At 54.5% G+C, this 25,775-nt stretch overlaps 1 pseudogene; it reads left to right on the top strand.

Moving 5' to 3' along the window:
* Positions 1-22,868: 22,868 nt before the first annotated feature.
* LOC149522088 (endogenous retroviral envelope protein HEMO-like) lies at positions 22,869-24,505 on the top strand (annotated as a pseudogene).
* The last annotated feature ends 1,270 nt before the right edge of the window (positions 24,506-25,775 follow it).

Here is a 25,775-nt window from a genome sequence, read left to right as displayed (position 1 = left end):
CCTTCTAGCTTCTCTTGGTTGACAACTGCCTGCCTTCCTCCTTCAGGGTCGTCAGTATGCCCCCTTCCCACATCTCAATGAGGTTCTGCAATCGTCCCCCTGGTGCCTTATCCATCCTGGTCCTTTCCTAGAACATCTGGCCATGGCCTTCCTGCTTATCTCCTAAACACTCACATTCCAGTCACACCACAGGGAGCTTTCATTGACATAGAAACAATATCAGAATTTGAGCAAGGACATCCAGGTACAGTTTTAACAGACACTGAGCTTTCTTCACAATATTTATCTCAGGTCCGAGTTCAAGTACTAATCATAAGGGTCTGTCCTTGTCCTTAACATGAGCTACAAAGACAGAGTAACATTAGGCAAATTGCTTATTACAACATTATCCTCGCTAAAAATGGAATTTTATACTAAATTGTCCCCCTTTTCACCCCTCAAGAACAATTCTTGAGCAGGTCACGCTTTATACAACTGGTTCTCAGTATGTTGCAATGAAACAGTTGGAGCGTGTGGTTGTCATTTAACAAACATTCTCTTTACCCAACAGCACATTCCCCCAAGGCAGATACAGGACAATATTAATACAATTAATAGTGGGTGAAATACAATAGATAATATGCCTTTAGAGACCATCCTGCAGAGACATCACGCCAGTGGTAGGTCATTTTTTCAGATTTAGCAATTCTTAATGTATCTCCCTTTGCGTGTAGTATTTCAAGGACAGGTTTTCCTGTATCCTTCTGGCTCTGCTGCAAAAAACTGAGTCACCCGAGTTGGTCAGTAGGTGCCAATCCAGAACAAGAGAAATTTACCAAGGTGGCAGTCACAGCACTTTGTACTCTATTGTTGGTACATAGTAGATGTGATTGCTGGTATATAACATGCTAGCAATGCATCTTCATTCATTGGTGGCTGGCTAATAGTTCCATCTTTCCAAAATGGATTTTCCCCAGGTGTGACACACATTGACTATTAAAAAAAGTGGGTCATGTTTTCCCACTCATCCCAAACACGTGTGCCAAACGATGTATCCCTGCTACAGGGTTCTGTGGGGACAGGTAGGGATAAGCAAGACCCATTTCTGAGGACTCCATTCTGTGCACCCTCCAGTGTCCAATAATTTCTGCTCTTTCCCAGCCCACTTAGCTATAATCCCTGGTAGCCAAAAAGATCCCACAGTCAATTTTGGGAGCGGGCTCACTTTCCATAATTCTGTCCCCACAGACTGTTGGTGAGCAATGTTAACAAATGATTTCATCTAACAACAAATCAGGCCTAACCATGCTAGAGACATATTAGATCCACTCATACTATAACCATTAGACAATGACTTTTCCCATTATTTTAAAAGATGTGTTCTGAAAATCTCAGTGTTATTACCCAGTACATTTCAAGTTCGAGTCATGCCAAGCTAAGGATTGGCATTTCTGTGCATCCTAAAGCTAAGGCAGTTTTGTTGCCTAATTATACAACGGCCAGGTGTTGGTGTTTAACCACTGCCACATGTTCCATGTTGCTTTTTGGTTTCCCAAACCCACTTGAGCCAAGTCTGTATTGGTGTCCGTTTGCTTGCGAATGAGACCGTCTTGCAAGTGGGATCAAGAGCTTTGCTTATTTTTCAATTACCAGTTTTCATTTCCACCAGTAATGGATTGAACAGGACTTTTGCTGGCTTACTCTGGGTCAAACAATTTAGGGTTTCTTTATTTTGACTGTTCTTTGGAACAGTCTCTGGTCCCAGTCTTGGTAGAGCGAACCAGGAACCATCCGGCGAGGTCACCACTGGTTACTGGACAATATCCCACAATTATTGTCAGTGTGGTACTTGATTTTACATGCCGGTCCCACTCATAGGGGCTACGTCTAGACTACAGGCTTTTGTCAACAGAGGCTTTGTCGACAGCCTCTGTTGACAAAGAGCATCTAGACTCCAACCAGTTATGTCGACAAAGCAAACCACTTTTGACTGAGTGTAGACGCTCCCTTTTGAAAAAGCACAGTGTGGATGCAATATCGACAAAAGGCGTTATTCCTTGTAGAATGAGGTTTACCGCCGTCGACAAAACTGCCGTGTTCTGTCAACTTCCTGTTGACAGAATGCGGCAGTAATTTAGATGCAAGTATAGTTTTGTCGGCAAAAGCCCACTTTTGTCTATAAAACCCTGTAATCTAGACATACCCAGGGTGACAACTGGTAGCTCATATGGTACGTACAATCCACACCTCCTATTATCCTTTTACTGCCTAATGTAGTATGGTTTAACACAACAAAGCTAGCGATAAGACAAACAGTACACAACACAAAAACAAAATGGTCTTCGTCGCGACAGTTGATAGATGGGTCTTCTTCAGCTGGTACCAGCTTTTTCAGATTTTCTGAAAAACAAAAAGAAAATTTTCTACCCCTTTGGGGGCGGGTGTCAGATTTTTTGTAAAAAAAAAGGAATATTTCAAGCCATATTTTTGCTGACGACTCTGTTTTGCCTGAAGTTACCCTCTTGCTTACCTATGTTTGTCCTTAAGCAGGCCAGATTTCAATGGCTTCTGCCATTGAAGGATTTAGAATGGAATATTTCACTGTTGAATTAATAAACCCATAATAATGGGTTGTGCCTCAGTTATCCTGATACAGCAGACCAGGTTTGTGGTGCAAAGCTTGAAATTTATTCACAAGTAGTAACTAAGAAGCTTTACTGCTATAGGGTCCCCCTCCTCCCCTTTCCTTAGCATTAGGTGTTTCCCAGTTACCATGAAGGAATGCAAAAAAAGGTTTTCCCCCAAAAGAGAAGGATACACATCAGGGCTCGCCAACCCATGGCTCTCGAGACGCATGTGGCTCTTTGGTTAACCAAACGCGGCTCTTGTTCTGAGCGACGTACCTGGACTGCTCATGGCCGGCTGCTCTGTGTATGCACCCTCGGGCCTGGAGGGAGAAGTGTGCGCAGCAACGGGTCCAGGCATGCGGGTAGAGCAGGGGGCATGCCTGGCTCTGGGGGACGAGAGGGGGACTGAGTTACAGCGAGGGGCTAGGGCTGCCTGGCTGTGGTGATGGTGTTTGAGGGAGATTGGGTTAGAAATGTGTGTGGGGGGAGGGTTCCTGTCTGGGGAGAGAGGAGGAAGACTGGGTTACAGCTGGGCAGAGCGAGGGGGGGACGGGACTCTGAAGCACCTTAAATTCTTAAGTCTTCATGGATGCAGAATAAGGCAGCCAACACAGATGTTGTATTTAAATTCCAGGGGGGGAAAAAATCAGCAGCCAACAGATTGTAGAATAGTAGGACTGGAAGGAACCTCGAGAGGTCATCGAGTCCAGTCCCCTACCCTCACGGAGGGCCAAGTAACGTCTAGACCATCCCTGATAGACATTTATCTAACCTACTCTGAAATATCTCCACAGATGGAGATTCCATAGCCTCCCTGGGCAATTTATTCCAGTGTTTAACCACCCTGACAGTTAGGAACTCTCTCATAACATCCAACCTAAACCTCCCTTGCTGCAGTTTAAGCCCAGTGCTTCTTGTTCTATTCTCAGAGGCCAAGATGAGCAAGTTTTCTCCCTCCTTATGACAACTTTTTAGATACCTTTGAAAACGGCTATCACATTCCCCCTCAGTCTTCTCTTTTCTAAACTAAACAAACCCAATTCTTTCAGACTTACTTCATAGGTCATGTTCTCTGGACCTTTAATCATTCTTGTTGCTCTTTTCTGGACCCTCTCCAATTTCTCCACATCTTTCTTGAAATGTGGTGCCCAGAACGGGACACAATACTCCAACTGAGGCCTAACCAGCACAGAATAGAGCAGAAGAATGACTTCTCGGTCTTGCTCACAACACACCTGTTAATACATCCCAGAATCATGTTTGCTTTTTTGCAACAGCATCACACTGCTGACTCATTCAGCTTGTGGTCCCCAATAACCCTAGATCCCTTTCTGCCATACTCCTTCCTAGATAGTCGCTTCCCATTCTGTATGTGTGAAACTGATTGTTCCTTCCTAAGTGGAACACTTTTCATTCAACTTCCTCCTGTTTACCTCAGGTCATTTCTCCAGTCTGTACAGATAATTTTGAATTAGGACCCTATCCTCCAAAAAAGTTGCAACCCCTCCCAGCTTGGTATCATCTTCAAACTTAATAAGCATACTTTCTATGACAATATCTAAACCTCTCATATTTGCAGTCTGGGACAGACCAGAATTTTTAGAACTGTAAAAAAGCCATAATCTTCATAAAAAAAAAAAAAAGAGGAAGCCATACTAGTCATCAACAAGCTGGAGTGAAACAGGAACTTCAAATTGTGCTAATTTACTTCTCAATTCAGTTTCATTAAAAAAATCTCACGAGACATAATAGCGCAGTAGTGTTAAATTTACAGTACATGGTGGGGATTTACACCTGACTGATGCATAGGCTGATGGTGTCTACGCCATCAGGTGGTTCCAGGACATTTACACTGAGCACGTCATGAACCACCGCCAGTACTGTGACGAGTGACCACCTAGCCTCCCAGACACCGCGCTTGCCTCGCGACACCAGACTGCCTTACCGCATTAGCACTGGACCTCTGGATGGGGACTCACGGGTGCAGCTTGGACTCAGGACTTGAAAGGACTTACTGTTTTGGTGGTGTTGGCTGTATTTTCTGCTGTGGACTTGGTGGGGCTGCGGGCCACAGCTGCAAGGACTTCCTCCCCTCCCCCCAGGCGCATCAAGGACTTTTTTTTTTTTTAAAAGGTCTGCTGTCTTGTGGACTGGTCAAAAGGCCGATATACGCTGTTGTCTATTAACTCTAACCACGATTTGTGTATCTGGGGCTAGATGGGTTTCTTATATAGTTATTTAATACCGTTTGCTGTGTAATGTGTTCCCCAACCCGTTCTGGTCCCCCAGATGGGATATACCCGTGTGTGTTTAAATTTCTTATGATTCCTTCTGTATTTTAAACATTCCCTTAATAAACTTGTTTAATATTTTATGAGCAGTGCAGGGGTTTAAAGCCCTGCCATGGCTTTTTTTCTCCCTCCTTTCTTTCTTTTTGCCAGCCTCTCAACAGCTGATTGAAAATCAGCTGTTCAAGCCCCACCCACGCACATCTTTTTAGACTACCTATTGGCTGGGGCTTTTGCTCTCTGAAAGAAATAGCTTCCCTTTGCAGTGCACTTGGTTTTTGATTACCTCCATCTTCTTGAGGATCTGCCGCCGCTGCTCAGAACCTGCCTCTTCTCCAGCTGCTCTTGACCTCCCCGCCCCCCGCATCCGCCTCTGATGATCGTGACCTGCTTCTGCTTGGGATCTGCCCTTGCCTGCCTAGACACTGAGCTCTTGTGCTCCCTCGGAGCCTGCACTATGAGCTGCACCTGCTCCACGATGGCCTCCTGGAATCGACCAGCGAAGCCAAAGACCCTGGTGCTGGAGCTAGCGATCACCAGAGCCAACAGGCAGGACCTGGCTGAAGCCTGCTGCAGAGAAGATCGCTTCCAGGACGACCCTTCGCTCTCGCCGTTCACCCGCCGCTCTCAAGGATGACGAGGATACACTATGGACGCCGGACCTGGGAGCGGCTGCTGGACCATCTCCTCTGCTGGACCTGGACCCTGCCTGGGGCCATGCCTGCTGCAACGTTAGACCTGGACCCTGCCTACTGCCCTGCTGCCTCCCCGACACCAGACACTGACCCTGCCTGCCACCCTGCTGCCTTCTCAGTGCTGGACCGGCACCTGAGATCTGCTCTGCACTCTGCTGCCTTGCGGGGGACGGCCCCCGGAGGATTTCCCCGCTAGACCTGGGCTCTACCTCCTGCTCCCCAGACTCCAGACCGGGTCCCAAGAGCTGGCCTGCACCCTGGTGCCCTGCTGCAGATGGCTGCTGCTGGTTCCCCTCTTCTGGCCCTGGACTTGACCTGCTGCTCCACCCCCGACGCTGGTCTTGGACCGGGGGGGGGGGGGGGAACTGAGCTCTGGATGCGGCTGAGGTACCTACGGCCCCTTCGGATACGAGCTCTTGCAGCCACGCCCCAGCGATTGGACGGATCACTGGCCTGGAGCCCATTTACCTAGACTTCCCCATACCCAACCACACCCTCCTCTGCCCGCACTGCTTCCCTTTCCGTGGGATGAAGACGCTGGGGGCCCTCAGCAAGCACGTGCGGGCAGCGCACAGGAAGAGGATCGCCTTCCATTGCGAGCCCTGCCATGCCCTCTTCGACACGCAGAACCGGTGCAAGCGCCACCAGGACTCCGCCTGCAGAGGCCCCCCCGCTTGTGTGGCTCCCACGGTCCCGATCCGCCTGGTGCCAATGATGCTCTTCTCCCTGGAACACCTAGCACTGGATGGAGCCATCCTCCCCCCGGACCAGAGCCCCCCTGCTGTGCGGACTGCTGGCGGGCCGTGAACCAGCCCTTCAACTGATGGCCCCGAGACACGAGCTCCCCCTGCGCGCTCCAGTCCCACGACAAGGTCCAGCCCCGCGCTCCCCACCGCTGTGCCAGGGAACAGCCCGCCCTCGGGGATCCCCACCCTCGCTCCTGCTGGCCAGAAGACGCCTCCTTTGCTGATTGTCAAAGACATCTGACCGCCTGGACCAACTACTTTCCCACATCCGGAATGCGACCAATTCATGCAGGATCAGTGCTCCCCCACAAGCAACCGGGCCCAGATCGTCCGCCGGCAGACCCAGCCTCCCTCCCGAGACCGTTGGCAGCCCTGCACAACTCCTCCCTTCCATGCACCTCCTCGGCCTCCACGGGGATCCCCGCAAGAACATCAGATGGCACCGGGACTTACACCTCCCAAGGCCCCCCCCCCAGCCACATCCCTCCCGGCGGAAGACTAGCAGTCGCCCCGGTGCTCCCAGTGTACCTGAGCATCCGGGTCCCAGCCCTGGCTCTCTGAACACCTCTACCCTGCCACATCGCCCAGACTAGCTTCCTACACCTCTGCGAGCCCTCTGCCAGCTGTTCTGGAGCCCGAGAAGACATGTTGCCTAGAGGGGAGACGTGCCTGAGAGCGAACCGCCACCGCCTGGCAACTTCTCTGGCTGGGGGAGCTGGCTGCGGTCAACAACTACGAGGACTTGGTGGCCACCACTGAGCGCCAGACAAGACCTGTCCATGGATGCCGACAGCGGCTGGAAGCATTGCTGGGATGTCGCCCACGACTCCCAGACCAACCCCCAGCACCAGAGCCAGCACGAGGCAACGTCGGCCATCCTGATGACCCTGTTTCTGCCAGCCACCTAAGTGCCATGGGGCTCCCTCCAGGATCTCCCTCGATGCACTGCGCCATCCTCTCAGAGGAGTTCTACTCGTACTTCGTGGCTGTATCCAAGAAGGAACCCCACCCCCACCCCGGGACCAGCCCAGCCCAGACTGTATCCCCTGGCTGCCAAGGGTCGAGGCCGACGACAATCTGGACAGGGATTTCACGCCTCAGGTGGTACAGGTCAGGCTGAGGAGGACCACCAACAGAGCCTCAGAGAAGGACGGTATCCAGTACCCCCGTCTCAAGCAATGTGACCCCGCATGCCTGGTCCTCGCCACCCTCTTCACCATCTTGGGGTGCACCTTCTTCTGCTGCCTCAGCACAGGCATGTACTTGGCACGGTTCACCCCCATCCCGGACACCTGCCCCTTTTGCGGCGTGTGAGAAAACCTGGTGCATGCCTATCTTGAACGCGCCAGGCTAGAACCCCTATTCCAGCTCCTCCAGAATCTCTTATTGAGGTTCTGGCTGCACTCCCCCCCCATTTTTGTCTATGCACACCCTATCGGTGGCCCCACAAAGTCGTGGGACCTCCTCATCAACCTCCTCCTGGCTTTAGCTAAAGCCACCATATATAACACCAGGGAGAGGATGCTGGACGAGGGGGTTCCCTGAGACTGTGGAGCCTATTTTCGTTCCTTCCTAGTGTCACGTATCCGGGAAGAGTTCCTCTGGGCGGCGTCCACTGGCTCCCTTGACCACTTCGAGGAGCAGTGGGCGCTGTCCGGTGTTCTCTGCTCGGTGTCCCCATCTGGCTCCCTGGTTTTGAACCTGTAACCTGCACCCCCCTCCCTTTAGTCATCATTTGAGCCTGGGTCTAGTTATTCCTCCCGCAAGGCTGGGGGAGGGACTTTGAGCGATGGGTGGGCTGTACCCGCCCACCTCCCCATGGTCTCAAATAGGATCTTCACCATACTGCCTTACAGCCCTCATGGAAGAACATTTATTCTTCTCCGGGACCCATATTGTCTACATAATCTGTTACTCTAACCATACCGTATGTATCTGGGACTAGATGGGTTTCTTCTCTCTCTGTGCTTACTCAAAGTTGTTATCCACAACACGTTACAACCCGCTCCAGCCCCCCAGATGTATTTTACCTCCTGTTTGTAAACTTACTGTGATCTGTTTGAAACATTCGCTAAATAAAATTAGTTTTACATCTGTTCTTATCAGTTTAAGATAAGAACAGATACTACACTTGTGCCCGCGGCTCGGTTTCGACATCTTTCTTCTGCGCTTGGCGTTCAGTTTTCCTGGTTACCATCTGCGTTGCGGTTGCAGCAGACAACAGTGGACACCTGCCCCAGCGATCTCCAAGCGCAGACTCAATCGGGGTAAGGAACTAATCTAACTCCTCCCCCGGAACTTCTCTTGGCCTCCACTGTCTCTTTTACCTTGGTTTCCTCGGCTTCCTCCTCTTCATCCCCTATCCTACTTCTCCCCGCCTCATCCCTATTTTGATTTCCCCACTTCTGTCCTCCCCGCTTCTCACCATCTTTTCTGCTCGGTTCCAGTTTTCTCCCCTGCCTCCATACTCTCTTCCTAGGTTTGTTCCTGGCCCCCTCCCCGGTGTCCTGACACTCCGCGATCCTCTCCGGAGTTCTCCTCCCCCTCCACCCACTTTCACTCAACTCCCGATCTGACAGGATTCCTTCCCAAGTCTAACTCCTTTCTTTTTCCTCACCTGGCCCCCTCCTTGGATTACCTGCCCCCCCCCCACCTTCTCCTCTCCCAGCTAGCTGACCCTCCACTCTATTTCCTGCCCCCCCTCTGCTGACAGGACCTGCTCCCCCCCAGGCTATGGGACCCCACTCCCCTGGCCCATCCTAACTCCCCCTCCATTCCTGGCCCCCACTACACACCCCCTGTGGCTGGGGCTGCAACCACAGAGGTTAGCCTCCTCCCCCCCAAGCGTGAGCGGTCTGTCCCCTGCCCCGGCGGCAAATCCCACGTGGCCAGCCTCCCCCCTCATCAGGGTCTGCTGGTGACTGGGTTGCTGTCTTCCCCCATTTCTCTGCCACTTTGATCACCCCCCTTGTGCGTCCTCCTGCTTGTGTGCTTTACCGGAATTGGGGCCCGTGTCTCCCGGAGATTGTGACCCCGGGCCGGCTCCCCCCCAGATCCCCCTCCCCACTCCCCTTGCACCAGCAGCTGGCCCCTCCTCCCATGTGGCCGGTTTCTCCCCCCCCTTCGGCGGGGCCTGCGGGTAACTTGATTGCTGTCTGCTCCGCCACACTGTCGCCTCGATCGTTGAGCCAGCGCGTCTTCATACCTCTTTACTTTGCCCGATTCCTACCCCATATCTCCCGGGGGTTATAGCCCCAAGCCTTTAGCCAGCCCCTCCCCTCGGATCCTCCTCCTCACCCCCCCTTGCGCTGGCAGCTGGCCCATAACCAATAGCCCCTCCCTCCCTGAGACCCCAAAGGTGTGGTCACCCACGTGGCTTATACCATCTGCTAGCCTGGCCCCCTCTGATCCAGAACTCCAGGGCCAGTCTCCCCTCAACCTAGACTCCCCCCCTTGGTCCCCCACCAGGTCACAACAAGCCCCATAATCCCCCCCAGGGGCCCCGGTCTACCCAGTCCCCCCCAACCAGTGACCCTTCCCCCACCCACAGTCGCCAGCCCGAGTACAGCCACCCCCACCATTGCCTCCTACGCCGAAGTCGTAAAGGCCAAGGCCCCCAATCCAAACAACCACCCCCGGGGACCCACTAGTCCGAGAGAGCCTCACAGCCCTAGGGCGGCAGCCTCCAATAAATTAAGTCCAGATCCCAAAGCGTACGCCACCCACAAAACATCAGGCAAATCACCATTGACCGATAAAACCCCTGCCGCCCCATTGCCTACCGCCCCCACACCAAAATTCGCGCCCCAACCCCCCCCGTACTTCCCGCACAGCCACTACCCGTTCAGCCCAGTCCAACGTCTCTTCCTGATTTGGGAGCTGGAGCGCCTATGGGACTACCAGTTCCCATCCCCAGAGAACCTGCCGGCTACAAGCATTCCCCATTCCCCTCCCCCCAGACCCATACTCTACCAATTCCGAGTCCCCGACCGAGTCCCCTAGTGAAGGATCTTCCTCCTGTCCTCCTATGTCCCAGAACCCACCTCCTCATGCGCCCGTCCAAAGAAGGTACCCTGCAACCCTCCCCGGAACCCGAGGGCCACCCCACAACCCGCTCACCCCCCATTCACAGCACCACCACAGCCACCCAACCGGTAGTACCGTCTGGGATGTCAGACAGCACCGTCCCAATTGACTTCCCCCTCCCCGAGGGCCGCCTCCTATGCCCACTCTGCCCCACTTTTCAGGGTGTGCTGACAGTGGGAGCCCTAAGCAAACACAGATGCAACCAACACCAAAAACAGATAGACTACCGTTGCAGAGGATGCAAGGCCCACTTCCACTCCCAAAAGGCCTGCAAATCCCACCAACACCATCAGAAGCAGCCGGCCTGAGAGCACCGCCACAGCATGCTTCTGGAGAACCCACACCAGATCCCTCATCGCCTACACCCGGATCTCCCAACCCAAACCTGCCCTCAGAAGCTCGACAATCACCAATGAGAGCCGAGACACCCACTACTGAGGCCCACCAACGGACCCTGGCTGCTGAGACCTGAGCCCACCGCACAGTCCAACGCAAATGCTGCCGACCCAAGCGAGAGTCATCCAGCCGGACCCGCCGCCACCACCGAGCCCTCCCTCTCCCAAAATGTGAGAGCCTACCTCAACGTCATCCGCCAAGACCACCGGCCACAACACCAGCCATCCCACTGGCCCGCGAGAGGGCCCAACCCGGCTCCCCGGCTCCCTCAAAGGAAGTCCACAAGCCGGAGCGCCACGAACCAGTGTCCCAGGTCGTCTATCTCCGCCCAAGTCCACGCAACCGGAGACACCCCACCTGCCCACCAGACCCACCACCGCTTCCAAGTACCCACCCGCTCCAACTCTGAGCCAGATAGGTCCAATGATGTCCGCCCGCTACCAGTGCCCAGTGATTGGCTCCACGAGGGCCCCTCGCACCCAGCGCCAGCACCCACCGCCCAAGAGGCTCCGAGAGGACAACAACCCACCACACGAACACCTGCAGCCCGTGGCCCCGACCCACTGCCACTTTCCATCGAGGCCCTCAATGACCCGGATCCCTTCGAGCAGTCACCACCGAGATGCTGCCGCCCCCGCGAATGAATTGCCACAGCCTGGCAGCTCCGCTGGAAGGCTGTACTGGCAGAGGTAACCTCCTTCCCCACGCTAAAAGCTGTCATCAGCGAGCTTACTTCCGAACTCACGGAGGAAGCCCGACCAGCAGGAGCCCATCAAGATCTGGTAAGAACCCACCTGGACCGCAATGCCCACCCACCCCGAGACCAGGCCGCACCGAGACCCGCAACGGCCCCACGAGATGGAAGGAGAGGTGGAGGGGGAGATGCCGCCCGCCGTAACTACCCGGCCGCCGCTACTCGCCTCCAACGCCTCTATAGAGCCAGCCGTCCCAAGGCGATGAGAGAGGTCCTTCAGGAGAACCCAGATTTTTGCTCCATCCCCGCCCCACGTCTACACGAGTACTTCACAAACGTCTCCCATAACACCACACCCCGCCCAGAGTGCCTGCCCCGGCTGCCGCGAGTCGCGCTGTTGGAATCCCTGGAATCGGACTTTACCCCCCCAGAGGTCTACGCCCGACTAATGAGAACCTCAAACACCGCCCCAGGGAAAGACGCCATCGGTTACCAACTCCTGAAAAACCATGACCCCGGCTGCCTGGTGCTCACGGACATCTACAACCTGTGCAGGAAGTTCCAACGCATTCCCAAGGTTTGGAAGGAATCCATGACAGTCCTCGCCTATAAAAAAAGGAGGCAGGGACGACACAAGTAACTGGCGGCCCATCTCCCTCTCGAGCACTCTCTACAAGCTCTACACCAGCTGCCTTGCTGCAAGGATCACAGACTAGGCAATAGAGGCAGGGGCCATCAGCACCGCCCAGAAAGGTTTCCTGTCCTGCGAGGGGTGTTATGAGCACAACTTTGTCCTCCAATCGGCCATCCACTCAGCCAGGCAAGACCACAAATAACTAACGGTGCCCTGGCTGGACTTCACCAATGCCTTCGGGTCCATACCACACATCCTGTCCACCCTCGAGGAGTCCGGCATTCCAGACCCGTTCCTGCACCTCCTGAAGGACCTCTACAGCGACTGCTCCACTACCATCCGAGCGGAAGACGGAGAGACGGCCCCCATCCCCATCAGACGAGGCATCAAACAGGGCTGCCCCCTAAGCCCGATCGTCTTCAACCTGGCAATGGAGCCGTTGTTGCGGGCAATCACGGCTGACCTAGCGGGTTTCCCCCTTCACGGCCACAAAATCAACGTCCTGGCCTACGCCGACGACCTGGTCCTGCTCGCAGACAATATGAATGGCCTACATCGACTCCTGGACATCGCCAGCCGTGTGGCCGAATGGATGGGGCTGTCATTCAATGCCAGGAAATGCGTCTCCCTCCACACCCTGGGCAACCCGAGACCCGGTGAGACCCACACAGTTCAAAATCCAGGGTCGGCCCATGGTGGCCCTGAAGGACAGCAAGCCCTATCAACACCTGGGCACACCGACTGGGATCAGAGTCCAGCAAACCACCTCTCAGACCATCGAATCCATCCTGATAGACGCACGGAAGCTCGACAACTCCCTGTTGGCTCCCTGGCAAAAAAATAGACGCCCTTAACACCTTTCTCCTGCCCCGCATCCCCTTCGCCCTGCGGGGCTCGGCTGTGGCCAAGGGCCCCCTGACCAAGACCGACAAAGCCATCCGAAGCCTGGTCAAGAAGTGGCTCTATCTGCCCCAGCGGGCAGCCACGGACATCATTTACATCCCACACAGACAAGGGGGGGCCAACGTCTGCCGCCTGGGAGACCTGTGCGACGTAGCCACCGTGACGCACGCCTACTGCCTCTTGCCGTGCCCAGACCAAAGGGTAAGCGCCATCGCCCAGGCCGCAGTGAAAGAGACCACCCGTCGTCGCATCGCCAAGATAGCCACCTACCTCAGCGTCTTGCTAGAAGCGGAGTTCGGAAGGGAAGGAGGCGACCTGTCCTCCCTCTGGTCCCGCCCCCTTACCTTAAATCCAAACCTGTATCAAAATGTATACTGTGCTGCTTGTACTGTTTGTTCGCAAACATTCTCTCAATAAACGTCAATCTGTTCTTATCAGTTTATTAAAGTTATGAATGGACACTACACTGATGGCCGCGGCTCAGTTTCTACGTCGTTCCTTTGCGCTTGGCGTTCGCCTTTTCTGATTAGCGTCTGCATTGCGGTGACAACTGACATCGCTGGAAACCTGCTCCAACGATCCCTAAAGCGCGGACTCATTTAGGGTAACTCACTCATCTAGCTCCTCCCCCGGAGCTTCTCTTGGCCCGCACTTCGTACTCCTCATCTTGGTTTTCTCTGCTTCTTCCTCTTCATCCCCATCTTACTTCTCCCCTTCTCGTCCCCATCTTGATTCCCGCGTTTGTCCTCCCGCTCCTCACCATCTTACTTTCTGCTCAGTTCCAGTTCTCTCCCCCGCCTCCATACTTTCCTTATTCATCTATCCCGGGCCCTCTCCCTCAGGTCTGGACCCCCCCTCCCATTCCCGGATCCGTCTCAGTTCCTCCCTAGGCTTGCCCCTTGCCCTTCCCTCACCTGGCCCCCTCTCGGGACTACCTGGCCCCCGCCACCCTCTCTTCCACCTGGCTAACTGACCCCCCTCCTTATACCTATTTCCTTCCCCCCCTCCGCTGGCCAGACCTGCTCCCCCATAGGCTATGGGACCCCGCTCCCCTGGCCCTTTCTAACTCCACCTCCATTCCTAGCCCCCCACTAAACACAACCCCTGCGGTTAGGACTTATACCGCGGAGGGTATAGCCCATAACCCTCAGCAAGCCTCCCCCCTCCTCTCCCTGACCGCACGCAGTCTGTCCCCCACCTCTGTGACGGGCCCCACATGGTCAGCCCCTCCCCCCTTCAGACCAGACTCGTGGCTGGACTGTGGTCTTCCCCCGTCTCCCTGCTCCTTCGATCGTTCCACTTGTGCGTCCTTTTGCCCGTGTGCTTCACCCGAATAGGGGTCCGTGTCTCCCGGAGAGCGCGGAACCGGACCCCTGACCGGCCCCCCGCCCCCATCAGATCCTCCCCCCGCCCCCTCTGTGCGCCGGCGGCGGGCCCCTTCCCCCACGTAGCCAGCATCCCCCCCTAGGCGGGGGCTGCTGGTGACTGGGTTTCTGTCCTCCACCGTTTCTCGGCCACTTTGGCCACCCTACCTGCGCTTCCTCCTGCTTTTGTATATTACCTGACTTGGGGCCTGTGTCTCCCTGAGACCGTGACCCCAAGCCCCTGGGTCAGCCCCCCCTCAGATCCTCTCCCCCACCCTCCCCCTTGTGCTGGCGGCGGACCCCTTCCCCCACGTGGCTGGCCTCCCCCCCCCATAGGGGGTCTTCCGCGAGACCTCTCAGAGCTGCTGGAATTCTACCAGGACCTCCTCCAGACCTGGAAGCTGTTTTCGGCGACCAGGTCAGTTGTAGCCTCCAAGGGAGCAGACCTCCTCGCGGAGCCCCTGCTCCACAATCCAGCCTCGTGCATGCAGGTGGTGGAGTCTCCCTCAGTGCACCGGAGGCTGATCCTGGCAGAAACCACCATGGTCGGAGACCTCCTGGACTACGACGGGGGGATTGGGTGGACCCCCAGGCGCTCGCTCAGCGCATGGGGCTCTCCACCCCTCGAACCCCCCTGCGCCTACTCCAGGAGGTGAAGGCGGCCTTGCCACTGCCCGCTCTCGATTTCCTGCAGTGGTCCATGCGAGAGGGTACGCCCCGCCCCTCCCTTCCTGCAAAGCCTCCGTCCCTTATTATCGGGCCCCTCTTCCACGGGTCCCCCCAGCCCCCCCGTTCTTGGACCCCCAGCCGGCTTGTGTGTCCTGATTTTTATAATAGGGGTGAGATTTCCCAAATGATCTTTCCCCTAATCTCATTATTAATATTTGGGTGGTGGCAGCGGAAGTTTTATTCCCAAAATCTAGGTTAAGATTTTGGGGGAAGTTTTATACTGAAGCCTGGTAGATAAGGCTTTGGGGTACACTTGCTGGCCCCCACTTGTGCATTTATCATGCCAGAGTGGGGAAGGAGCCATGATACCACCCGCCACACTTCCCCACTCCTGATGGGGACCCCCACAAAAACCCCAACAGATCCTGGTCAGATCCTGGGATCTATCCCCCCAAAGGGCCTTACATACCCTTCTCCCCAACAATCCCCTGGCAAGGGCCAGACCCTGGGAGAGCTTAGGCTCTTCCCCCTCAAAAGGGTCACATATGTCTCCCTCCCCAGCAAATGCATTGGGGACACCAAAATAGGACACACGGTGGGGCGCTCACTCAAATTCCATAGTTCTGCTTAAGAAAACTGGTAGGTCTGCCCCCTAGGGAGAGCACCCCCACCCACTCATACACTGGGCTTCTCCTTCAACCGCCCTCCGCCTACATCCAGGACTTCACATACGCTCCCTGTACTCTGCAAGTGCTTAAGGAAAAAAAAACAAAACAAAAAAACACTTTGTAACTCCTGGGCTACTAGTAAGGAATCTTCCTCATCCCCCCTACATTTCTGAACCTGCCTCTTCGCACAGCTGCCCGAGACAGGTACCCCGCACCCCTCCCCCCAGCTTCCTGTAACCAGAGGGTCCCCCCCCCCCCCAACCATGACACAAGCTGTGCCTCCTCCCCCACGCACAGCAACACTACGGTAGGCCAACTAGGTGCATCGACTGGGAGAGCCAAAGGTATCGTCCTCCTGGACTTCCCTCTCCCCGAGGGCCGCTTCTATCCAGACTGTCCCACTTTTCGTGGAGCACTGACTGTAGGAGCCCTGACCACGCACGTGCGCGCTCACCACCGGAAGCAAATCGGCTACCGCTGCAGATGGTGCAAGGGCCTTTTCCACTCACAGAAGAACTGTAAAGAGACACCAGAACACCTTCCCGGATCCATCAACCGAAGCAGCCTGCCCGAGTACGTCGCCCCAGCACACCCTTGCGGAACCCACCCCAGAGACTCCGCCGCCTCCCTCCAGGTCTCCTACCCGAAGCAAGCCCCCAGGGGCATCACCATCGCCACCAAGACCCGAGACCTCCCCTCCCAGAACCAGCCACCAGACCTACACCACAGGCATGCTCACACCCGCCAGACAGTCCAGCACAACCGCCGCTGACCAGACAGCGAGGCACCCTGCCACATCCTCCGGAAGCCCCGAACTGTCCCTCTCCCAGAACGTAAGGGTCTATCTCAGGGACATCCGCCGAGACCTCCCACCGCAGCTCCAGCCACCCCACTGACCGACCTCTGCCCACCAGTAGAGGGCCCCCCACCAGAGCGTCACCAGTAACCCCGAAATGTCCAACGCCGCCCAAGTCCCATGGCCCTCAAGCAGCAGACCCATCAGCACTTCTGCGGGCCTCAAAAGCACTGCTACGGACCCAAAAGGAAGAAGCAAAGCAAAGAAGGGTCCCCCCCGCCACCGCCAGACCAGCTAGCTGCCACGACCGCCACGTCATCGGGGATGCCTCGCTCGTCCGACAGACCTGCCACCCCCCGGACTCTGCCCGCCCTGGCCCCAGCTTCGATAAGCCTCCTCTGACCCAACATAGTCATCATCAATGAAGAGGCAAAGAAGATCATGGTGAACATGTCTGTCCCCTTCAAGAATTGGTTGGCAGCACTGCGGGTGGCCCGCCTGCAAAAACGAGAAATATACACCCTGGCGAACACCCTGCCGTTGCGAGGATACGCTGTCGAGATCCACGCCCCCCCCCCCCCAGTAGGGGCGCTAGGATCGTGGGATCCCCAGAAAGAGCCACTGCTGGAAGCCTGCGGCATCAGAAAAAGATACTCCTGCCTCAGGAGGCAGCTGATGTTATCAGACACCATCCGGCGGTCACATACCAAAAGGACCTAACTGAGAAGGAAGAGGGTGAGGTTGATGAAGATAACCCCTCCATTAGCAAAAGGACAGCACCCCAACCCACCCGAGTTACTACTCACAGTTATGAGCCTGCAGAGTTGAGAAAGATCCAGGACGAATTTGCCAAGAGACCTGGGGAAGGGGTGAGAGTGGCTAGCTAGGATATGGGACACAGGAGCTGGCCATACCCAACTGTCCTCCTGGGAGTGTGGCAGGGTAAGTCTGGGTGCAGGAGTATTCCTTAGCCCTAGGAATCAGGAGGGTCCAACGTCTATCTGGACCTTTGCCTGTAGATGGGCTCGGGGAATTCACCACGCTGGTAGAGGTGAACCCACTAGCATCCCATGAATTAATGGGGATGAACTTAAAGGAGCCCTACAAACTATTGCTATAATAGGGTCTCCAGAACGGAGGCAGGAAGAGAGCCCATGGGAACACCAGGTAGTAACAGGAGATTTAAGACCAGTGCTAAAAAGGGCTCCTATAAGGCTATAGCGCTAGCCACAAGAAATCATGCTCAGGACCACCGCATGACCTATCAGGAATTATTTGATTTTATGCTGTGGGACCTCTGAGAATTCGGGGAAACTAAGGTACCGCAGGTCAAAGTTAAGGTGCGGAATTTAAAAGGAGATTATAAAGGCAAACAGGAAGGCTTCAAGCCTAGGTGTGAAGCAACACCACAGGAGAGGGAATTTAGGACAAAATTGTAGAAGTGGTGCTTGGATCTAGGGTTCACCCGAGATCTATTACACAGGCTGGCAACTGATAAGCTAAAGCTCCTGGCTGCCTCAAAGGGGGTTGAACAGGAGAAAGCAGCAGTAACTCCTAGTGCTCCCCACTTCAGCTCCGACCCTCCACATGCGCTGCTAAGGCAGCAATTACATGAGCTGCTGCCACTAGTTGAAATTGACCAGGGAAACTGACAAGCGGGGGTCGGATCTCTCGGTATAAATAAACTTCAGCAGGCAGAGAGAGAAATCCCTAAAGACCCCCGGATGTTAGTAATAGTAACGATAAGACTGCTGTCTCTTTCCTGGTAGACACTGGAGCCCAATTATCCATGATTAAAAGAGAAAACTTTTTCGGACCTCCACCTTCTGGCCGAAAGCAGGTTTTGGTTACAGGAGAGAACGGCACTACTGTGTCTAACCCGCTGGTCAAAGTAAAGCTGGATATCCCTTTAAACTCCTACCAGCAGCCCAGGAAACATGAGTTGATACATGGGAATGCCAATATACTGGGCATGGACATCCTAAAGGGCAAGGAAGGAATCATTGGTGGGGAAAGGTGGGCATTCGGAGCCAGCTGCAAATCCAGCACAACAATCCAGGAGGAGGGGAAGTTCCCCTCTATAGTGTCAGGTTACTAGCCCAAGCTCCTGCTCTCCCACCATCAGCTGTGACTCATGTAAAACAATACACTGTCCCAGCTGAAGCTGTAGCACCTCTCACCCAGCTAATTAAAGATCTGGAAACACGGGGGAATCTTAATTCGCACTCACTCCCCGTACAACTCCCCGGTATGACCAGTAAAGAAATCTTATGGTAAATGGAGACTCACAATTGATTACAGAAAATTAAACAGTAACACAGGACCCCTAACAGCAGCAGTCCCCAACATAGCAAGCATTGTAAATACCATACAGACTTGGAACAAGCAATGGCTAGCTGTGCTAGATAGAAAGGACATGTTTTTCATGGTCCCTTTAAAGCCTGCAGACCGGAACAGATTTGCTTTTACATGGAAGGGTGTCCAATACCCTTTCACACGTATGCCCCAAGGGTTCAAGCATTCCCCCACTATTTGCCATGGGGTCCTAGATGGTTTAACCAGGCCACCTAGTATCCAAGTGCTGCAATATATAGATGACATCCTGATAGGAGGGGACACTACTGAAGTGCAGCAGGCTGTGGATTTAGTAAAGACTGCCTTAGGAAAATCTCGGGTTAACTTTACCCCCAGACAAGTGCCAGGGTCCCTCTCATGAGGTGAAGTTCCTGGACGCTGGCTGGCTAGGAGGGCGGAGGTTGGTGCCTGATGACACTGTACAGGAACTGAGCCAGGCACCTTCACCTGATGACAAATCCCAACTAAGGCAAACCCTGGGGCTGTGCCTACACTGGGCCACTTATTCCAGAAAAGCAGCCGCTTTTCCGGAATAAACTGTGAGCTGTCTACACTGGCCCCTTGAATTTCCGGAAAAGCAACGACGCTCTACTGTACAAAATAAGCCGCTTTTCCGGAAAAGCTATGCTGCTCCCGCTTGGGCAAAAGTCCTTTTTCCGGAAAAGCAGAAGAAATGGAAAAAAGCGGTTTGGACAGCGCGAGACCCTGTAGGAGCCTGGACTTCCTGGTAACCCGAGCTCTTAAAGAGCTCGGAGGCTGCTGGGTGCACATGGCAGGAGTGTGCCGCAGACCCTGCTGCCTGAGCTGTGCCACATGCTGCTGTGCTGCTCAGCCGCCACCTCGCAGCCCAGCATGGCAGCTCCGGGTGGTGAGCCACCTGCACCCCCAGCTGAGGAGACCCCCAGGGGCCTCAAACGGCAGGCCCCATCCTGGACCCCCAGGGAGCTGGAGACCCTCCTGGACCTCTGGCAGGAGGAGGAGGGTCGCCACGACCTGCACGCCAGGCACCGGAACGTAGATATCTACACGCGGCTGGCCAACAACCTGGCGCAGCAGGGACACCCTGCCCGGAATTGTGAGCGGGTCCGCTCGAAAGTCAAGGAGCTGCGGCTGGGGTACATCCGGGCCAGCGAGGGCATGGGGGCAGGACCAGACGCCTGCCCCTATGAGCGGATGAACGCCTTTCTGGGCCAGCCAGCCCTGCAAGGTCCGCCAGTGCCGGTGGACACATGCCAGTGCCCCCCAGTCATCTGGACCACCGAGGCGGGGGAGGTAGAGGAGAGCAGCAGCGCATCCAGTGCAGAGGAGGACAGCGTTGCCACCACCCAGCAGGCCCCCTCCAGCAGCTCAGCCGAGGAGGAACCCACTGGTGAGTCTTTGCAGTTTGCACTCCCAAAGGGCGGGGGGCGGAGGGTGGGGGAGGGGAGCCAGGTGCCCGGAGGGGGAAGGGGGAGAGCATGTCACTCAGGCCACATGAGCTGCATGCTGCGTAGCATGAGGCAGCAAGCAGCACGTGCAACCACGTGCAGCCTGGTGACCGAGGGGCACGTGGCCGCAGCAGGCAGCTGCAGGGCACGCCTGGGACCGTGCTGCTCTCACATATTCGGCGGGACCAGGGGGAAGGGTGGATGCCAGCTGGAACCGGCCAGGGCCCCAGGGACTGAGCCCAGAGCCCGCACCTCCGCCAAGGGTGCAGCACGGAGAACGGCACACTGTCCCTGGCTGTGAGGCACAGCCAGCTGCTCCTAGGAAAACCGCAGTGTCACAGCCCGTGAGCCTGGCCCCCACCGAGCCCATCGCCTGCTCCCAGTGCCTTGGCTGGCTCCCCGAGGGAAGTCCCCACTGTGGCCACACATGTCCCTGGGTTACTGGGTTTGCGGGAGGGATAGTGGGAGGGACAAGGGCCCCTGAGTTTTGCTGCAAGGATGGGACAGCCCCCCACCCAGTCACTCTTCTGGTTTTGTCCAGGAGCTATCCCATGCGAGGGGATCTGACAGCCCAAACCGCCTCTGCCAGATGTGCTCCCAGGCACTGTGTGGGGATGCATCTTGCTCCCTATCAAACACCAAAGGTTTTCACAGTCCCCACCGGCAGGGAGTTCCACAGGTGAATGCAGCACAAGCACCCTCCCGCCCTCCATGGGAGGATACAGACCGGTGCTTACGATACTGGAGGGAGGACCCTACTCCAGGGGCGGTCCTCCTTGCAAACATACAACACGGGGGCAGGAGGGGAATCGAGTGGGCCCAAGCCCACAACTGTGGGGTCACCTGGGCTCAGGGATGGAGGGCATGATGCAAGTGCTGGTGATACAGCAAAAAGAAAAGAAAAACCATCACCATGGAAGATAAAGTAGAAATAATAAAGAGATCAGAAAGGTGAAAATCCATCATCCATTGGCAGAGCATGTGGTTACAGTTGGTCAACAATCGCAACAATTTTAAAAGACAAAGGTAGAATAATGGAGCACGTGAGAGGCCATACCCCAATGAATGCTACGATTATTACCAAGCAACCAAGCAAAGGTGTCTCCACTGAAGCTTTATCGCCAATCCTTCTTTCTAAGACAACCCAAAATATTTAAAATCCAATTGTCACAGGGACAGAAGGTAATGTGAAATCTTCTGAACAGGGGAAGAGACAGCAAAACAAACATTAGAGGGGAGTTAACCCTTCCCTATGCTATCCAAAACTAACTAAATATATAAATAGTTTGGCTAGAGTTTCCCCTACAATATGTACCAGTTCCGACTTACATACAAATTCAACTTAAGAACAAACCTACAGTCCCTATCTTGTACGTAACCCGGGGACTGCCCGTATACGGACTCCTATGCTGTATGGACCGGAGCCACCCAGTGGATAACTAACTGGAAAAATAACCACTGGGAAATAGGAGGGAAAACGGTATGGGGATTAGAGTACTGGAAGTGGATATACCACCCAGCAATCCCTAAGTATTGGACATGTGTCAGCACACCAAAAGAACACCCCGACTGCACGATTAAATAACCTAGCAGATGAAGCAGCCCAGGTCTCTGTCACCCAGGTGGACTGGGAACGCCTATACGTATGGCTGCATGAAACTCTGGGACACACAGGGAGTGGGGAGCTGGTGAGGCAGGCACATATCAGGGGGTGGCCCATCACCCACCAACAGGCTACGGATTTAGTGCAAGCCTGCACGACATGCGCTGAGACCAGGAGCCATATCACGGAAGGACAATGGTTTGCCAAATTAAGGGATGGGAAAACACTATGGGGGACCTGGCAGGTCGATTATGTGGGTCCATTGCCCACCACCAGGCAAGGGTGGAAATACATTCTCACAGGAGTGGAAGCCATCTCAGGTATAGGGTTCGCTTACCCTACTCGTTTAGCAACAGGACTGTCCACAATTATGGGACCGAGTCGCCTAATTCAATCTGACAATGGCTCACATTTTAAAAACAAGCCTGTCCAGGAGTGGGCGCTCCAGAATGGAGTCCAATGGACCTTTCACCTCCCATACCGACCTCAGGCAATGGCATAATTGAGAGATGGAATGGACTGCTAAAATACCACCTAGAGCCTACGGAGGGAACCTGGGGAGACAGACTAGCTGCCGTGGTTCAATGGCTAAACAATTGGCAAACTCCTACCGGTAGCCCAATTAGCAAAGGATTTTCCCTTCAAGGAAAGCCTCTCTGACCCCAAGGGCACCCCACCGAACTCCAAATATACCCCTGAGGTTACCGTTGTGGTCAAACACCCCAGTCAGGGCACGCATACCTGTGTACTTCAGAATTATAAAGACAAGGGCGTTTGGATTATTGCAAACCCCGACAAGCTGCCACCAACCATTTGAGGCTTGGATTATATCCAAGACTGGCTGACCTTTTGCTTTGTTGCAGGGAAGGAGTTAAGAGAACAATACCTGATTACCTCAAGGGCTTTTCACTTAGCGCAAACCCAATTCCAGCCGCAGCATGACTCTGGAATTAGCAGAGCTGTTTCTCCTAATCACTGCGATCTCTGCCGTACCTGAGCATCCGCTCAGGAATGCTATCCAGACTATTGCCTCCGCCACCGATGCTACAAAGTGCTGGATATGCACCCTGCTAGGTTCCCCCACAGGACTGGGACTTGAATTTGTCCCTTTAAACTTAAATGACTGGTGGAACAAGAGCAACGTTTTCAAGTGGGGACCAGCCTGGTTTGATGACAGCAGCTCCAGTGACTACAAACTTTTAAAGGACTCTGGGAAGGGATCCTGGGGGTAGCATGGACAATGGCAACCTACACTATGGGGGTCAACCTCTGGAGTATATAACAGGAACCTCCAGGGAAGTATACCCAATCTGCTTTGAGAACAAAAATGGTACAGGATCCCACCTCTGGTGGTTAGAGGATCAGCAGTGTACCCACATTGTAAGTTTTAATGAGACATTTAAAATCTGGGTTGTCTATCCCAGTGCAACCCACCAAAAACCCTTAAGGTGCTGGGGATATAACATCTCCCACGGTGGCACACCACTATCTAGCAATGTTACCATTATTCCCCTAAACTTCAGCCAGTACCCGGAAGGAAAAGCCTGGTACAATCAGTCATTCATAATTCCTAACACTGGTCAAAAATACAACCCCACACTGGTAACCAGTAACACCCTACTCCCAAATCAGTGTGCTAGGACAGAGCTTTTTGCAGTGGATCAGGTCCTCCAGGACTTGCTGCTTGCCTTGCATTGCACAGCCACTAATGATAGTTGCTGTGCTACCCACCATACCCCACAGAAAGGACCCACTGGAACAGGGTGGTGTAAGGGACCCTACTCCCTTATTCTGAAGGAGGAGCCAGGACTTTTTCATTTGCAGGCAGAAAGCCTACAAGTATCTGTCACTGAATTGGATGGGGCGCTACTCAATGGGACATGCTGCCCCTGTGGGACTCACTGTACACCCCCACATTATGGCTCCTGGTATCACTAATCTTGGGAGCTTCTTACACCGGTTACCATGAAGGTCTTCCGCTAATCCCCTTACAATACGTCCCACAGGCTTCCACCAGTTCGTCCGTGCACTCCTGCCCTAGCTTGGAGTTGCTGAGCTAGAGAAGGCAGTAGTAAATGTATCTGGGCAAACAGAACAGGCACTCAAGCAAGCCTAGAGCATCTGCAGTGTGGTTAACGAGCAAATTCAATCAGTAGCCCATTTTGCCCTACAGAACAGTGTAGCCTTAGATGCAGTTTTAGCCCAACATGGGGGAGTATGTGTGGTAATTAACCAATCTTGCTGCTTCTATGTAAATAAATCAGGACAAATTGAACAAGATGTACTCGCTATAAAGGGCGCTGTAAAGGTTCTACACGCTGTAACTGAGGACGGAAAAGCCTCATGGCTAGATTGGTTAGCCCAACACCTAGGATTTTCATTGACTCCATTCCTTCACTCTATTGTAAATACTATATTAACCATTTTACTTCTTGTAATTGCTTGCTGCACGCTTCTATGTATTGTTAAGCGTTTGGTGTACACTGTCACCTCCTCTGCACAAGTCCAGTATATGGCATTGGGAAGCGATCTAATCAATCCCTTGATCCAAAATTATCTGATCAGACCCTGCTGATAGGGCGATTTTAGCTTCCTCCAAGAAGGGCAAAAGGTGCTGGCATCACCGACACCTTGCGTTCCAGGACATAGTGAGGCATGTCAAGGGGGTGGAATGTAGCCAGACATGAACCCCATCTTGTCTTCCTCTCCCGAGGTCAGGCCACACCGAGACCCACAACGACCCCACAAAAGGGGGGAGGAGGTGGAGGAGAAGATCCTGCCCACCGAAACGACCTGGCCGCCGCTACTCGCTTCCAGCGCCTGTATAGAGCCAGCCTCCCAAGGCAATGAGAAGTCCTCCAGGAGAACCCGAACTTAAGCTCCATCCCCGCCCCAAGACTGCACAACTAAATCACGGACGTCTTCGCCCATGACTCTCGTAACATCACACGCTGCCCAGAGTGCCTGCCCCAGCTGCCGCGAGTCGCCCCATCAGAATCCCTGGAGTCGGACTTTGCCCCCTCAGAGGTCTACGTCAGACTAATGAGAACCTCCAACACTGCCCCGGGGAAGGACGGCATCATCTACCAACTCCTGAAAAAGCACGACCCCGGCTGCCTGGTGCTCACAGACATCTACAACCTGTGCAGGAAGTACCAACGCATCCCTGGGGCTTGGAAAGAATCCATGACAGTCCTTCCTATAAAAAAAAAGGAGACAGGGACGATGCAGGTAACTGGAGGCCCATCTCCCTCTCGAGCACCCTCTACAAGCTCTATACCAGCTGCCTTGCTGCAAGGATCACAGACTGGGCAATAGAGGGAGCGGCCATCAGCACCTCCCAGAAAGGTTTCCTGTCCTGCGAGGGGTGCTACGAGCACAACTTTGTACTACAATCAGCCATCCGCTCAGCCAGGCGAGACCACAAAGAACTAGCGGTGGCCTGGCTGGACCTCACCAACGCCTTCGGGTCCATCCCACACCAACACATCCTATCAACCCTTGAGGAATTTGGCATCCCAGACCCCTTCCTGCACCTCCTGAGGGTCCTCTACGGCAACTCCTCCACTACCATCCGAGCGGAAGACGGAGAGACAGCCCCCACCCCCATCAGATGGGGCGTCAAACAGGGTTGCCGCCTAAGCCCGATCGTCTTCAACCTGGCAATGGAGCCGTTGTTGCGGGCGGTCACGGCTGACCCAGCGGGTTTCCCCCTTCACGGCCACAAAATCAATGTCCTGGCCTACGCCGACGACCTGGTCCTGCTCGCAGACAATATGAACGGCCTACATCGACTCCTGGACATCGCCAGCCGCGTGGCCGAATGGATGGGGCTGTCATTCAAT

This window comes from Pelodiscus sinensis, chromosome 19 (genome assembly GCF_052426305.1).
Source record: "Pelodiscus sinensis isolate ZL-2025 chromosome 19, ASM5242630v1, whole genome shotgun sequence".
Taxonomy (NCBI): domain Eukaryota; kingdom Metazoa; phylum Chordata; order Testudines; family Trionychidae; genus Pelodiscus; species Pelodiscus sinensis.
Note: the sequence above shows the minus strand (reverse complement) of the source record. Positions and strands in the feature narration are given on the sequence as shown.